The 15,749-nt window shown below is 38.7% G+C and overlaps 1 long non-coding RNA gene across 2 annotated transcripts in view; it reads right to left on the bottom strand.

Annotated features, from left to right (window-relative positions):
* Nucleotides 1–8,912: 8,912 nt before the first annotated feature.
* LOC119486161 overlaps nt 8,913–15,749 on the bottom strand; it is a 73,628-nt gene continuing 66,791 nt past the window's right edge. Inside the window, exons 2-4 of one of the 2 annotated variants that reach the window (XR_005206470.1) lie at nt 13,167–13,426; nt 11,423–11,503; nt 8,913–8,982 (exon numbers count right to left, since the gene is read on the bottom strand). This is a non-coding gene — a long non-coding RNA (uncharacterized LOC119486161). The remainder of the gene's footprint in view (nt 8,983–11,422; nt 11,504–13,166; nt 13,427–15,749) is intronic. The other variant, XR_005206471.1, reaches the window with a different exon arrangement.

Raw genomic sequence — 15,749 nt, 5'->3', positions numbered from 1 at the left:
TCTTCTGTGCTTTATTTTTCACTTGTCTACCATGATAGCTAGCTAGACAGCTTTTTCCAAGTCACTTGTGGCAATATTCATGATTATCCCGATAATGGAAATTCACCACAATCAACTTATTGCGAGTGTTTTTTAATCACGGTCCGCGATAAAATCCAATGTCGCCTGATCCCTAGCTGACGGTATCTACTAGAGCTGAAACGATGAATCAATTAGTTGATAGATGGAATATTATTCAGCAACTGACATGCTTGCTTGACAACTTTTGGATAACTGATTAATAGTTTAAGCAATTTTTCAAGTAAAAACGCAAAATATTTCAAATGGTAGGATGTGGTTCTTTTCTATGTTTATATCGTTTTATTTGGAATATTACTGGGTTATGGACTGTTGGCCGGACAAAACAAGAAAACTCATTTGTAAACACAGCCTTTAGAAAATGGTGAGCATTTGTCACTATTTCGTTTACATTATATGGACCAAAAATGAATCAAAAAAAATAATCAGCACATTAATCAATAATCACTATTATTGATTTAACACTTGAGATGTTACTGTTTTGCCCTAGTATTTTTTAGCATTTCATGATGGGGAGCTACATTGTCTGTAATCACAACAGGTGCAACAGTTTTAAATTCAACACGTTTCTTTATCAATAAAAATGTTGCATACTAAAGTGGTGAGTTGGGGCAAACATTGGTTTCATTGTATTGTCCCTTGCTGAGGGAAGAATGAGTACAAGAATCAGTATGAAAATATTGCAATCTAATTACATTGATTTACTTTAACCTTTACCTCCTAAGCCAGATGAGTGACGAACCAATCAGAGAATAGCAAAGTACAAAAGTACAGTACAGTCTAAAATCCCCTATATTGTCTTGATACGAAAGGGTAATGAAGGCAAAGGACATTTTTTTGAATATCAAGTGGAATGATGTTGTGAAAAGTAAGTCCTTCACTATAGTTCATTCCCACTGGAACAAAGAGCCTCCTCCAAAGACACAATGGCTCAGTAAACAATGTCTCTACACAAATCCCTCGCTGATTTTCTTCTTGTTATTCCCCAAACCCAGATGACAGACTGGCAGGTTGTTGAAGGTCATCGGAGCAGTGGCTCCTGGTCCCCTGGAGCCCAGGTGATGGCTGGGCCACATCCCCCAAGTGCTCTTGCTGCTCCGGGCCACAGCAGAGACAAGCCCACTGGGGTGCCACGTCGCCGTCTCCATGGAGATGAGGCGACAGGCTGGCCACGGCTCAGACTCACACCTTTATGGTCAGCGGCTCGCCGTCTCTGAGGAGACTCCCCTGCCTAACAGCAGTTGCACACAAGTTGTGATCGCCCCCCCCCTTCCCTCCCACTCCCACCCCAAAACCATTCACCCTCTCTTTTTGTTGCCTTCTTTAAAGCAAGCACAACGCAGGACGCCCCCCCCCCCAAACAGTCCAACCCTCCTTGCCCTGGCAGTGCTAGCCCTGTGAGGCCTGCTGGGAACAGTGGTGAGATGTTAGATTAGACGTTCAAGTCTGGGCAGGACCTAAGAGGGGATGCAACGCAAAGGGACTGCCCACTCCGGCTATGGCTCATGCTCCATTATGGTTTTATCTGAGGGTGTGAAAGTATCATTCCCAAATGCTGTCTTCTTTAAGATCCTCTCACAATTGGCTGCTGAAGAAAACTGGCTTGACTGGCTCAGTTCAGCGTCCCTGTTGATCCATGTTATCATGTCTCATTAGACCGCTGATGTTTGACAGATAGCTGAATATCGCATGCATACTTTCAAATGTATGCATCACTGACAGGCAGCTTCCATGCTGGTGATCATATTGATTTTTAAAGCGTTAATGTTTCTCATTGTGTATGTGTGTCCTAATCTGAGAAATGAATGATAACCTCTTCATCACTCTACCCCCTGAGTGTTCTTACTGGAAGCCATATTGATTTTGTTAGTCTGAGAGTCCTTGCATTGCCTGGCCTTTACCTCAGGGACAAATCTAATTGTTTATCTCTGGACAGACTTCTGCCTTTACTCCCTTCTGTCTCATTATGTGCCAAGATTTGTCAAGTCAAGTCTCTCCACACTCTCAAATCTCGCTTTACAACATGTCGTTCGGCAGAACACTACAGATGGCTTACTTATCAACAGACCCTCCCACATGGAATGTTACAAACATGACAGCACAACACACTTGCAAAAATATACACAAACCGACATACAATGTAATCACACTCTGGAGACACGATTACACACACTGACACACACAAAACATGAGTCGCTTTTTTTTAAGAAACACTGATTTTTCATATCTTTGTGCATGCTTTTTTGAAAAAAAATCACAAGGAACTATTTATTGTTTGAGATCTGCAATACACTGCACAACAATAGTAGTACTATAGTTACTATATTTTACTACTGTAATTATTGTAAACACTGTAGGTGTAACTCAGCAGTAGAGCTGCAATGGTTAATCAATTAATCAATTTAACTATTACATTATTGCCAACTATTTTTGACAATCGATTAATCAGTTTAAGCAATTTTTTAAGAAAAAAAAAGTAAAAATTCTCTGATTCCAGCTTCTCAAATGTGAACATTTTCTGGTTTCTTTACTCTTCTATGACAGTAAACTGAATATACTTTGAGTTGTGGACAAAACAAGACATTTGGGGACGTCATCTTGGGCTTTTGGGAAACACTGATCAACATTTTCCACCATTTTATAGACCAAACAACTAATTGAATAATTGAGATTAATCAATATATTAATCGACAATTAAAATAATCATTAGTTTAGTGCATTATGTCAGACTAACTCAACTACAATTACACATAAATGAATGGCCAAGGCTACTTTATACATCACTGCCATCCCAGTTATGCTCAATATACTCATCATTTTACAATACAAGCCCACGTCTATGATGAAGCCTCTGACAACTGAAGGGTGAAAATGCCTTGTGAAGCTCTACCAAGATAAATACAAGAGAGTCTAACTGAGTAACATAACGCTTTCTGGGTAATTCTAACTCAAGAGTCTAACTAGAATAGAGTAGCGTACAAGAGCTGCAACGATTAATCTATTAATCAATTAGTTAGCTACTAATTTAATCGCCAACTATTTTAATAATCGATTAATCGGTTTGAGTAATTTAAGAAAAAAGGCAAAATTCTCTGATTCCAGCTTCTAAAATGTGAATATTTTCTGGTTTCTTTACTCCTCTATGACAGTAGACTGAATATCCTTGAGTTGTGGACAAAACAAGACATTTGAGGACATCATCTTGGGCTTTGGGAAACACTGATCCTCTTTTTTCATCATTTTATAGACCAAACAACTAATCGATTAATCGAGAAAATAATCAATGGATTAATCGACAATAAAAAATAACCAGTGGTTGCAACACTACTCAGTAGATAAAGTGCATTATGTCAGACTAACTCAACTGCAATTACACATGAATGAATGGCCAAGGCTACTTTATACATCACTGCCATCCAGTTTTACTCACTTTACTCATCATGTCTATAATGAAGTCTGACAACTGAGGAGGGAAAATGCCTTGTGAAACTCTACCAGATACTGTACAGTATATGCAAGAGAGTTTAACTGAGTAACACAACGCTTTCTAGGCTATTCTAACTCAAGAGTCTAGCTACAGTGTAGTAGCACACAGTAGATGGATTTAAGCACTTGACTGGAGATGCCATGCTCACAGCAATATGTGTAAAAATCAGAAACCAACACAATCATATGTAAAAAAATACTAGGGCTGCCCTCGACCAAAGCAATTCTTAGTCGACTACCACGAGTTTGTTGACTAATCGATTACTTGATTTAATTGACAGATTTCCCAACAAAGAATCACCACTTTAAATCTTGTGTTTCCCAGAGATGTGCTCATAAGTTTCTTGGAAATAAGTCTTTCAGCATGAAAAAAGCATAAAAAGCGACTAATGGACTAAAGAAATCTTAGTCAACTAAGACCAAAACAATTGATTAGTCGTCTAACTAATAAGAGGAGCAGCTCTAAAATATACAAATATCAAGTGACAAAAGTCAAATGAAAAATGGTTTGTATATATTTGATCAATATTTCCAAGTAGTACAACAAATTTGTGTATGATTTGGTCTACAACCGAAAACATTTAATTTTGAAATTAGGTCAAAGTCCCACAGTCATTCAATATTTTTAAAATTCTAACCAGTCGGTCTTACAACACTCTCCGAATCAGCAGGTTATTAGCTGCTTAACAACTATAAAGCTGTGAATCAAATCAGATAAGGGTTCATCTTTTAAGTTGAGCAACTACCTTATCTCAAGCTGCCTACAGTAAAAAAAAAAAACTCATCCCATGTCCAGACAATAACACATTATATGTCTGAACATTTAATAAACTTAACAGTTGACTAACTCAATATTACGACAAAATATTTCTTTGTGATTTTAGCGACCACTTCTTTTTTTTCTTATCATCTCTGCCTTCTCGCCAGCTCTCCAAACTCTTCCAGGCCATTGGAAGCCCTTGGTCAGGTTTTATCAGTGAGTTAACTCCAACGAAGTAGGCCAGATCGATAAGCACATTCTCAGAAAGGAGCCGGAGCAGAGAGAGTTAGAGGCGCGGGGGAGAGAGGCGCGAGAGGCAGGGAGCAATCAGAGAGCTATGGATGTGTGTGCCTTCAGGAGTGGATCGATGCTCTGACAGGAGCCCTGCTTTGTTCTCGCACAGTGCTCAGATGTTAGGCGCGCTTAACATGATTGCTTAAAGGTTTTTGTTTGCCTACTTGTGTTTTTGTTTGTCATTTTGCTCTACTTATAGTATATCCTGCTGTCCCCTTTGTCAAGTTAGATAGGTGGTTAGGTTGGCTGTCTTTGGTCTCATTGTTTTCTTACACAGTGGTTTTCTTTTTTCAAAAATCAGCAGGGGTTTAAACTTGTGTTGTACGCTTTCAAATTCTGACAAATGTCTTGGCACGGATATTGGCCAACTAAGGGCAACAAAGCTAAAACTGTTCTGTATAAACACTTTCTAAAAAATGATGATTAACTATAACCTAAAGCTTTTGAACCTATAAAAAAAAAAAAATCGAGTGTGGAATTAAGCATTAAGAGAGACTTCGGTGCCCTTCGTTCTTTAACTACGAGGCCTGTTTGCTTATGACAAATTGGTATTTGACATCCCTTGCCATGTCTCTAGTTCCAAGGAATTTTTCATCATTACAAAGCTGCATTCTTTATCCCTACGCCACATGGCCACCCAAACCGAGTTAAGCACTTTGCCTCGCTAAATACTCTGCCAAGAATTACTTCTAACAAGAACTTGGGTGCGCCTGCTTCTTCACAGAAAGGTGTTGACCGCAAAGGACAAGTAGGTGTCAATAGATCTGCTCTCAGCGCCTATGGGACGTCGAGACGCATGAGCTCTTTTCCAAGGCTTAATAAGATAGCACAGATGCGCCCTTGTCTGAGCACAGCCCTGCGTCTCATTGTACTTTGGCCTCCCAACCCTGCCATTGCAAGACCTCTATTGCATTGGCTGCATGAGAGGGTCTCATTAGGACAGACAAACGAAAACCGGGGTCAAGGTATATAAAGGTAGCCACAGCTAAGGAGCATGCCTCTAAGATGAGCTGGGAGCTCCACCACGTCCTCGGGCCACCCCTGCAGACCTCTGGCCCTCCCCATCATGACCTCCAATATCTACCATTATTTGATGAAGCAGAGCTTGATAATTATTTTGCGTGGCTGAAGAAGGGGGCACAGTGTGAAAGGAGTGTCTCACTCTAAGGCAAAGGATAGTAGGGGATGACAGAGGGGGAAAAAAAGAAAAAAAAACTAACAAAAAAAAAAAAGATCAAAAGCAGGCCTTTCGCTTTTCATGCCTCAGAGGCTCCAAAGAGGATAAGGAACAATTGGGCCCTGGGTATCCTGTCCTCTCTGGCAATTAGACTCAGCTGATGAAGTGAAAGGGATGAATGGCAGGGTTCAAGGCCTTCTCTAGGATTCACACAACAGGGTGTGTTTTTACCTTCTTCTCCTTTATCTTCATCTCCCTTTAGAGTGGCACAAATGCAGCTGAAATATTTCCAGATGAAGACAATGTGATTCAAGGTGCCAACTCTTAAGCATGGGGGCTGATGAGAGCGAGGAGGTGCGAGAGGAGCTAAGGGAGCACAAACAGACCTGCATGCAGTTGCACAAAGAGATGGTCCTATGTGCGCACAAGACATTTCATTTAAACTATGATGCTGTAAGTTTAAATTGTGTTTTGAACAGTATCATCAACAACTATTACATGTTGCACTGCAGCTAATTCACCTGTTCATCCAGGTAGTGTTCAACGTGTTCAGAAACATACCTGATTGGGCCGTCTTTTTAACAACGAAACAAACATTCTCACAACGATTTAGTTTAGACAAGAGCATGACCATAAATATAACATACTGTATAAATAATGAAATAAAACATTGTCAAAACTCAGACTGCACTCATAAATCCCTTCAAACTTTCTATTTCTATTAGATTTGTGGTTTCTCCTATTTTATACCTCTACTATGGGTTGTTGCTTTAAAAATAATGTGCCAATAATTACTAGTACCGCAACAAAAACATCCTCTACTGCTTCCATTCAGACGAATGGTAAACTATAAATTTAGAAAAATGACTGCAAAAATAAAAAATCAAGCAGCTTGACTGATAAACATAGTTTACTGTGTTTGCAAGCACTGATTATGCAACACTTAGCAGCAAGCAGCTTCTACAGAAATCTGATCCCTTTCCACTTTGTATAATCGTTGCATAATATGCAACAAGCTGTATCACCCTTTCTAAATGTATGCAGTCCATGCCAATTTCTTAACAGTAATACATACATTATTTATTAAACTGCAGCATTAACCGTTTGAATTAAACTTCCAAGTCAAGATCTCTGATGTGTAAGGGGCGAGTTTTAACACAACACACTATGAAAGCTAAATCATCTGAGCTAAATAAGTGAAATGAAAGTAAATAAATACTGAGCATCCTGTATTAAGACGCTACAAGCAGTCATGCCATACCTCAACTGATTTTAGAAACATCACACTTCTTTCAAGTGCCGTATTTTCCACAAAACTGCACCCACCCTGGTATAACGTTTAAACAATTTCACTTTTACAGTGACTTATTGCAGCAGTGTAGATTCAAGCTGCTCTAATATGAAATGCATAAACTTACAAAAACACCAATAACGCTGCCATTAAGTTATCGTATATTTCACAGAAACGTTTCCCGACAGTGACCATGCCAGTAAATGGGCCCCGAGGCTTGAGCGATACTGCCACACTGCACTAAAACCTTAAGATGATTAGTGATATTCTTAAAACCTAGCCCACTGATAATGTGTTTAAAGAAGCGATACGGCTTTTCCAAGCTTTGAGTTCAAAGTCTAAGAAGCATGGGGTCAGAATGCCAATGGGCTAAACAAAGAGTAGCCAAAATGGGCTTTGGGGGATTTGAAACTTAGGCCCCTGAACCCCCTTTGATCAAAACAGAGCTACGGCCATAGAAATACTAAGTATCAAGTGCCTGGGACTGTGTCGCCGCCAAGGAATGGTGAGTTTGGCATGTAGGATGAAACACTAACAGATAATAGTATAGTAGAGCAGGAAGCTAAGAAGTATGAAAACATTATTTTATTATAATATACTCAGGGTTCCAACCAATGACCAACATCCAGGACAATTAAAGGTAGTTTTTCAAAACTGGTTCTCCTGATGGAGCCAGATGACCCCCAGCGATGATGGGCGCCAACACTAACCTTACCATTCCTAAACCAAAATACAAGTTGACATTTCTATATCTCAAGTTGTACTACACGAGCAGCAAAACCTAGAGACACAGAGGTATAAGCATGACCTATAGTTGTTTAGATGTTAGCTAAAGATTTAGATTAAATTGAATTCTAAAGTAAGGACATATGAAGACTAAATGAGGTGGTAAAAGTGTTTTTCTTCAACATCTGTTTTAAAGGATGTTATGCGCTAACTTCAATTGGCTAATTAGTTCTACTTTACTTTTAGCGAGTGTCCTGTTTTAGTCAGTGTGCTTGATGAAACAAACAAGAACACAAATGATTCAAACTTAAACAGATTTTCCCATCTTGAGCAGCCTTTAGCAATTAAGAAGGCATGTTTTTGTCTTATTCTAATAATAAAGTCAGAGAGAATCCAACTGTGTTCAAAGTTATTATCATCAAATTGACAAGAAGGCTAACAATATAACCTGACCGAATGTACAGTGCGACGAATACATCTTTTTCCTTAATGTCAAGATAGCTGAAGTCGTTAAATGAAAATGGGAAGATAATCTAAAATCATAATCAATCAAAAACTCAATTATGCGTGTTTATTATCATCCTGTCAGTTATAGTGTAACACCTCTAGGAAGCTACATCAACAGCTGATTAGTGCTGCAGACGGCCATAATGACAGATAGAACATACAGTATGATGGTGAAGACGATTAAACTGAGAGAATTTCAATTAGCCTATGTGAAGTCTTTAAATATTTCCTCATGGCGCTGGTGGTTAGCTCTTATTTAAACAGTTATCACGTTTCCAGTCCACATTAAAAAGGTATTCAAAGGGTGCAGGGCAAGTCATACAGTGTGACTGGTGTATCACAACAACAACAACACACACTGTAGTCACATTGGACTGCCTGTAAATACAACTGAAGGACATTAAAGTGCAGTATATGGCACAACTGTGTGTTTGGGAAAGCAGAGTAACGTGCACAGTATTTTTAGGATAGAAATGAATCGATGCCTTCCCATATGTGGTTTCAGACATGTTACTATTGGTATGTACCTCCTGCATGCAGCACTACTATTCTATCAAGCCATTTGGCTGTGGTTTCTTATTCGTTTTAACACTTTCCTTTATGGACTTCTCTAGCTGTTCATGTTACGGCCTCTTGGACTGTGAAGCCGTCGCGCATCTTCAGCTGTAGGAAAACACAACGTATCAGAAGACGTTTCATGGGGCCAAAATGTAATATGATACAATAAAGTGTTATGTAAGTTAACGCGATAAAAACGCAATAACGCAAATTCACATTAACGCCACTAATTTCTTTAACGCATTAATGCAATCAATGTTTCAGAGGTTGTAGCGAGCTCAGTATTAAAGCTAGAGTGAAGATACTGGTAACACATGAAACTAGAAAACCTAAGGAATCCATTGGTACCGTGTCATACTAGCTTGTCGCGAAGGAGGTTAAATAACGCTTCGAACTTTTGCTAAATGTTGGCTGGACAATATTTGTCATTGATTTGTGTTGTTAATTGATTTCCAATCATAAATACATACACACATTTGCATAAAGCAAGCATATTTCTCCACTCCCATGTAGATAAGAGTATTAAATACTTGTCAAATCTCCCTTTAAGGTACATTTTGAACGGATACAAAATGTGACTGATCATTGGCAATCATGCGATTAATCGTGATTACATATTTTAATCGATTGACAGCGCTAGAACCCGAGGTGAGGTCATAAAATGTCCAAAACCCAAAGAAATTCATAGAGTGAAGACAAGAAAAAGCAGCAAATTCCCATATTTGTTTCATATTTTTTGCCATTTTTGCTTGAAAATGGACTTAAACAGTTAATCTGTAATCAAAATAGTTACCTGATTCATTTTCCGTCTATCGATTATTTGACTAATCATTGCAGCTCCAGAGGCAAAATTATCTTTCATTCAATATTAATATGCATGACACTGAAATATTACATAAGCATGTTTGTCAGTAAGTATTTAAACTGATCATTTTTTATATGGAGGACATCTTCCTTATAATCCATAATCAACAAAAACACATTCCATTATTTAGTCTATTACCACTGACGGATCCCTCCTGATGATACAAAGAGACGGGATGCACAAAATATATAACGGGCATCTTGTTTTAATTGTTCAAATTTTCCCTCTTTTCTTTAAGGTGACAGGGCCATTACTCCAAAGTCACCACTTATCAGCAGTATCACCCAGGATTAATGGTTTCACTTGTGCTAGTAAGAAATGTTTAAGTTGTCCCGATTATCAGTGCAAGAAAAAAGAATAATGGTTGTTTGTCATTGTGTTAAGCAGTGAGAGAGACTAATCTAACAAAACACTCAGTTACGAACGTGATTAACCCCCAGTCTGGGGAGGCAGAATGGGATGTGTGCTGGACTGTGCACAGCAGTCGAGCCACCGTCGAAAATGAATGCTCATCTTCTGTGTGTTGAACTGATTCATAGTTGAATAATAACAAAACTATGCTAAATGGAGGTAGTAAATGCTCCAAAAGAACTGTGTATCTGCACTCATAAAAGGGGAAATCTAACCTTGCACATAGCATTTCTTCAAATGTCAATGTACTGTACAATCCTCTATATTATTCCCATTAGTTTGGTGCGACTCGGTAAAATGACCTTCAGGCCAGGAGATGAAAAAGGTTTCCTCTTTACATACCACATAGAAACAAATTACCTAGAGCTTGAATACACCATCAGTGGAGAATCAAGGACTTAAAGTCAATCAATATCAAGCACACAAGAAGAATCAACCAAAAAGCGAAACATGGACCTAAATATGACACTAGAATGGCTGAACATTTACTAAATATGACAATAAATGAAAGAAAAATAGAGTCAATTGCAAAATAAAGATTTTAAATTGAGAGTTATAGTTTGTTTGCAATAGCAATTACCACCACCAATAGCTGCCATACTACCCATTTAACACATTTGTCTCGTGAAGGATTCTTTTTTTTACAGTCCCTGAAGCTTTTGTACTGGTTGTGCAGGCTTGTTCCTGCTCCAGTAATCTCCTACATTATTTTCCTTGTCTGTCACCTTTATAGTATCTATTAGCCACTCTCTACTATCTGTTTGTGGGGCATTTTCTCTTCCTTTTCCCCATGAATGTTTTATATATTGGAGGGAGAATGATTGTTCTTTGCAATGAGGCCAGCGCGTGGCCTCAGTAAGACAAATTGCTCCAGAACGTCTAAATGGCAGTCAATGATAACTCATTGTAAGGAGAGTAAGTGACTTCCAATGGAGTGGATAGGGGACAGAGAATAATGGCAGAGCACAGGTGAAAAATAGATGTTTGGCTCGGTGTAATTACTCCATTAGGGGGCTCTCTGTTAATCTACCAAACCACAGCAAGTGTTTTTACAGCGATGAGGAGGTGACGGGCGAAAATGACTGCGACTGGACAGAGAAGAGCCCCGCTACCTCCCCAATCACAACACACACTATGAAGTGTTTACTAATGGACAAATGTACTCTCAGTCTGCGCTCTCTGCAGCATCCCACGAGCTACTCCAGTTACAAGTAAGTATGGTGATAGATGTATTGACGAAGTTCATCATTGAGCTGACATATTAATTACCTGCAATATGGTCCCATGCGTTCAGAGTGCTTTAACCTCCTCTGTCTGGATTGTGCACTGGGAGATGGATCAGCTGTGGGCCTGTTAAACATGAAAATCTGGGTTAGAACAAAAAAAAACAAAAGGGACAAAGGAAAACCCACCCGCTGGAAATCAACACCCCCATTCTGCTGATTTCCAGACAAACATAATGATAACAATTTTTTGACCATTTGGTGTCTGCTGCTTCCGCCTGTGGCAATCTAGACAAAAGAGGGAGAAAAAAAGGCCCAATATGGTCTTAAGAGTTTATTCTGACCACACAATCTGTTTTCTTAAGTCAACTTTTAAAACACTGCTATGAGCAGTGCCCACAGCTTTATCACTGAAGCTCAGATTGACCTTGTGTTCACCTTTATACTATTTCCCATCTGTTTAGGTTCCACCCTACAATCCATCCCAGTTGGCTGTAGGCCCACTTTGCATTGGGCTTTCTCAGTGGAACCCTGAACAAAACCCTGTAGGAGCAAAACGCTCTCTGTTCGGCCTATTTCAGAGAAATCTCCGCTTGCATCTCAGCGTTTTTCTTTCGACGCCCGACAAGCCTACTTGGACTTTTTCAGGCTATTTCTCCCATGTGCAACATAAAAAAGGGAAGTTTACCCTTCTTTTACTGCAGCTTCTCACTTGACTTGAATCAGTAGAGTCCTCCAGCACATTGTAGAGGGTTACAATGATCTGCTCAATTCTTCTTTAAGAGTCTTTAAAAAAAAAGCATGCAAGTAGGGATGCAAAGATACCGGATCGGATATCGGGCTGACGCTGACTCAAGTAGCTGGATCGGGTATCGGTGACAATGCCGATCTATTAAATTCTATTCTTTTATATACTATAAACAGTTTTCACCAATTTGTTGTTGCATTAAAAATGTTTACATCTGAATTGTAATTTTGAAGATTTTTTTTGTGTGTATGATGTATTATTTTAATAATAAATAACAATTCACTAAATTTATATCTATGTATTTGATTTGTCACATTTTGTTTTAAAAAGTTAGGAAAGCAATGTTTACGTCAAGTTGCCTTACACATAACAGAATGATCCCAGTCACTTCTACACAGTGAGGCATACAACTTATTCATTAAAACACCGGTATCGGATCGATCCTCTGTATCGGACGATACCCAAATCCCTGCAGGTATCGCTATCGGTATCGGAACTAAAAAAAAAGTCACATCGGTGCATCCCTATACATGCGAGTGAGGCTGATAAGAAAACACCCACCAATATAAACAAAAGAAATATTGCAGAAAATGAGTCCATCCTTGTTTCTTTAAATGCACTTTCATTTAACTTACATTACATTTATACACATTTATCCACATCCTTGGTTTTATATAGCTCTGCTGATACAAATCCTCACAGCAGCTCATTAGAGGACAACTGACCTTCAACTAGCTTTAAAAAAAAAAAAAAAAAGCACGTTGAAAGCTATCAGCAGGCAGGTGTACATGGCTCCAAACACACAAAGGCAACCAATAGGGGGAAATACAAGGCGTCCAGCTGGACAATTTTCACTGCCCCAAAAGCTACAGGTTGCGGTAAGGGGACTTCAAATGCTAAGGACAGTGAGAGGTGCCATTATCACTCAGTGCTGAAAACAAGCACGGTGACCCGATTAAAGCGAGAATTTCTGGGTCACGGTCTTGTTTTTCAATGCTTAATTTGTCTATCGATAGTGACACGGTCCGTGGCTTGCACCTACCTGTAATATTATCTTTCTAAAAGTCGCGGTTCAGACAGGGCCCTTGTCATTGTAACCCAACACGGAGTGAGTGTGAGTGTGAGCGGATTGGCCCTGCAGCGGGTTGCAGAGAGAGGAAGCGCCGGCTGGCTGAGCTGCTCGCTGGGCTGCTGGGAGGGGAAGTTGCGGGCTGCGGCGCCGCTCAGTGGACGATCCGGTTTCCTGGAGCTCCTTCCTCCTCTTCTTCTTCTTCCTCCTCTGGAGCTCTCAGTCACGGCTGCCTTCCGGCCATGCAAGAAATAAAGCAACTCTTTTTTCAAGTTTTCAAACCCCAAACTTTTTTTTTAGAATATATCTAGTTATTTTTTATTATTATTATTTAGGTTTTTATTTTTTTTTATTTTTGTTTAAGGTTTTATTGTAAGAGCGCACAAAATAAAACATATTATTGTAGGGTATATAACTATTATTGAAAAAAAATGGTATTTATATATAATGTTTTTTTACTGTGCAGTACTCGACTGTTTTCATCCACACTTCTTTAGATGAGTATCATTTGATAGATAGATAGATAGATAGATAGATAGATAGATAGATAGATATGCACTACATACTCAATATGTGTACTATAGTTCAAGCAAATGCGAATATTCCTATAAAGTACAAATACCTCAAAAGATACATACTTTTTTTGTGAATAAACACTAGTATGTATCTTTTGAGGTATTTGTACTTTATAGGAACATTTGCATTTCATGCTACATTATATCATTATATTTCTACTTCACTACATTTCAGAGGGTAATATTGTAAAAACGATAGATAGATAGAAAGATAGATAGATAGATAGATAGATAGATAGATAGAGAGATAGAGAGATAGAGAGATATGCACTACATACTCAACATACTATAGTTCAACATACTTTTTTGTGAATAAACACTAATATGTATCTTTTGAGGTATTTGTACTTTATAGGAACATTTGCATTTCATGCTACATTATATTATTATATTTCTACTTCACTACATTTCAGAGGGTAATATTGTAAAAACGATAGATAGATAGATAGATAGATAGATATGCACTCCATACTCAGTATGTGTACTATAGTTCAACATAGTTTTGTGTGAATAAACACTAGTATGTATCTTTTGAGGTATTTGTACTTTATAGGAATATTTGCATTTCATGCTACAATATATCTTTATATTTCTACTTCACTACATTTCAGAGTGTAATATTGTAAGAACAATAGAACAATAGAACAATAGATAGATAGATAGATAAATACTGTAGATAGAAAGATAGATAGATAGATAGATAGATAGATAGATAGATAGATAGATAGATCCTATCAGTATTCTCTGAATGATTATGTATCCTAATGCCGATGACAAGAGTTTTGTTTATTAGCTTTGTTTGATTAATAGGCTATATTATAGATAATTGAGCATGTATGCTGAGATGTCACTGGGTTTCCTCCTCACGTGTAACAGAGAGCCGTTTGTCACCTTCACACACCAACACACTGTAACTTTGGACCATACAGTGTGCTCTATAGCTTGTGAATATAGTATGTAATTACAAATTGGACCTGCCTGCATCCATCTAAATATGACTTTCATCTGTGAACCATATATACATCAAATTCAAGCACTATAGTTTTGTCTTAAGTTGCGCTAAGAGTGCCGATGAATATGCAGAAACGCTATGGACTTACACCATTTTACTTCACCTGAGCTGAAACCAGTTGGCTTGTTTCGGTGGCCTTTGGTGTACAGCAACAAACAAGTTCACACAGTGTCTGTGGTCCAGCCTTCTCAGGGCTTCCTTTGCATCAGACGCGCTGCCCTTCATCTCATGCTAATGTAGTACAAAAAAGATATCTAGCTTTAAAGACATGGCAGTCAGTTAAAAAAGGCTGCGCTTAGCGTTTGAAGCCATAAATGTGACAGAAGACTTCAAGAGGAAGACCCAAGACTGGCAGTCTAAAGATGAGTGAGAGGCGGACAGGCAACATGTTTTTTTCCCATCCAGAGGGATATTCTGTGGCCAAGCTTGATTATTAGAGATGAAGGACAGGCTGAGAGGATGTGGGATTGTTAAATCCTTGAATCCTTTCACCAAAGCCTCCTCTATAACATTCTTCTGCACTCCATCTCTGTGCATTTATGGTGCACCCTTGATTTTCTTCTCTTTTTCTTTTTAAGACTGAATGAAATTCAGATTCCCTGATGATATGCATAAAGCAGAGAAATATGGAATTATAATTTGGCACTCTACAGTATCCTACTTAGGTATTTAGAAATAATATTGGGATTTGTATTAAATATTCCCGAACCAAAGACCTTGTACAGTATGACTGAATCAATGTTGGCAAGAATTCACAGGCTCATCCCACCAATAACTAATCACTACGCCATATATGTAGACAGCACTTCAACTGTCTGTGGTGTTATGTGAAACCCTGGCTGTGGATTCAAAACCTCTGCTCCCCGTGCTCGGAGAGGCTGTGCTTCATTTGATGCCCTGTCCATTATTGCCAGCATATTTGAAAAGTGCTAAGCCTTGAAACGAGTCCCATATTATTTCAGGCCGGAC

This window comes from Sebastes umbrosus, chromosome 4 (genome assembly GCF_015220745.1).
Source record: "Sebastes umbrosus isolate fSebUmb1 chromosome 4, fSebUmb1.pri, whole genome shotgun sequence".
Lineage (NCBI taxonomy): Eukaryota > Metazoa > Chordata > Actinopteri > Perciformes > Sebastidae > Sebastes > Sebastes umbrosus.
This window is presented reverse-complemented; position numbering and strand designations above follow the sequence as displayed.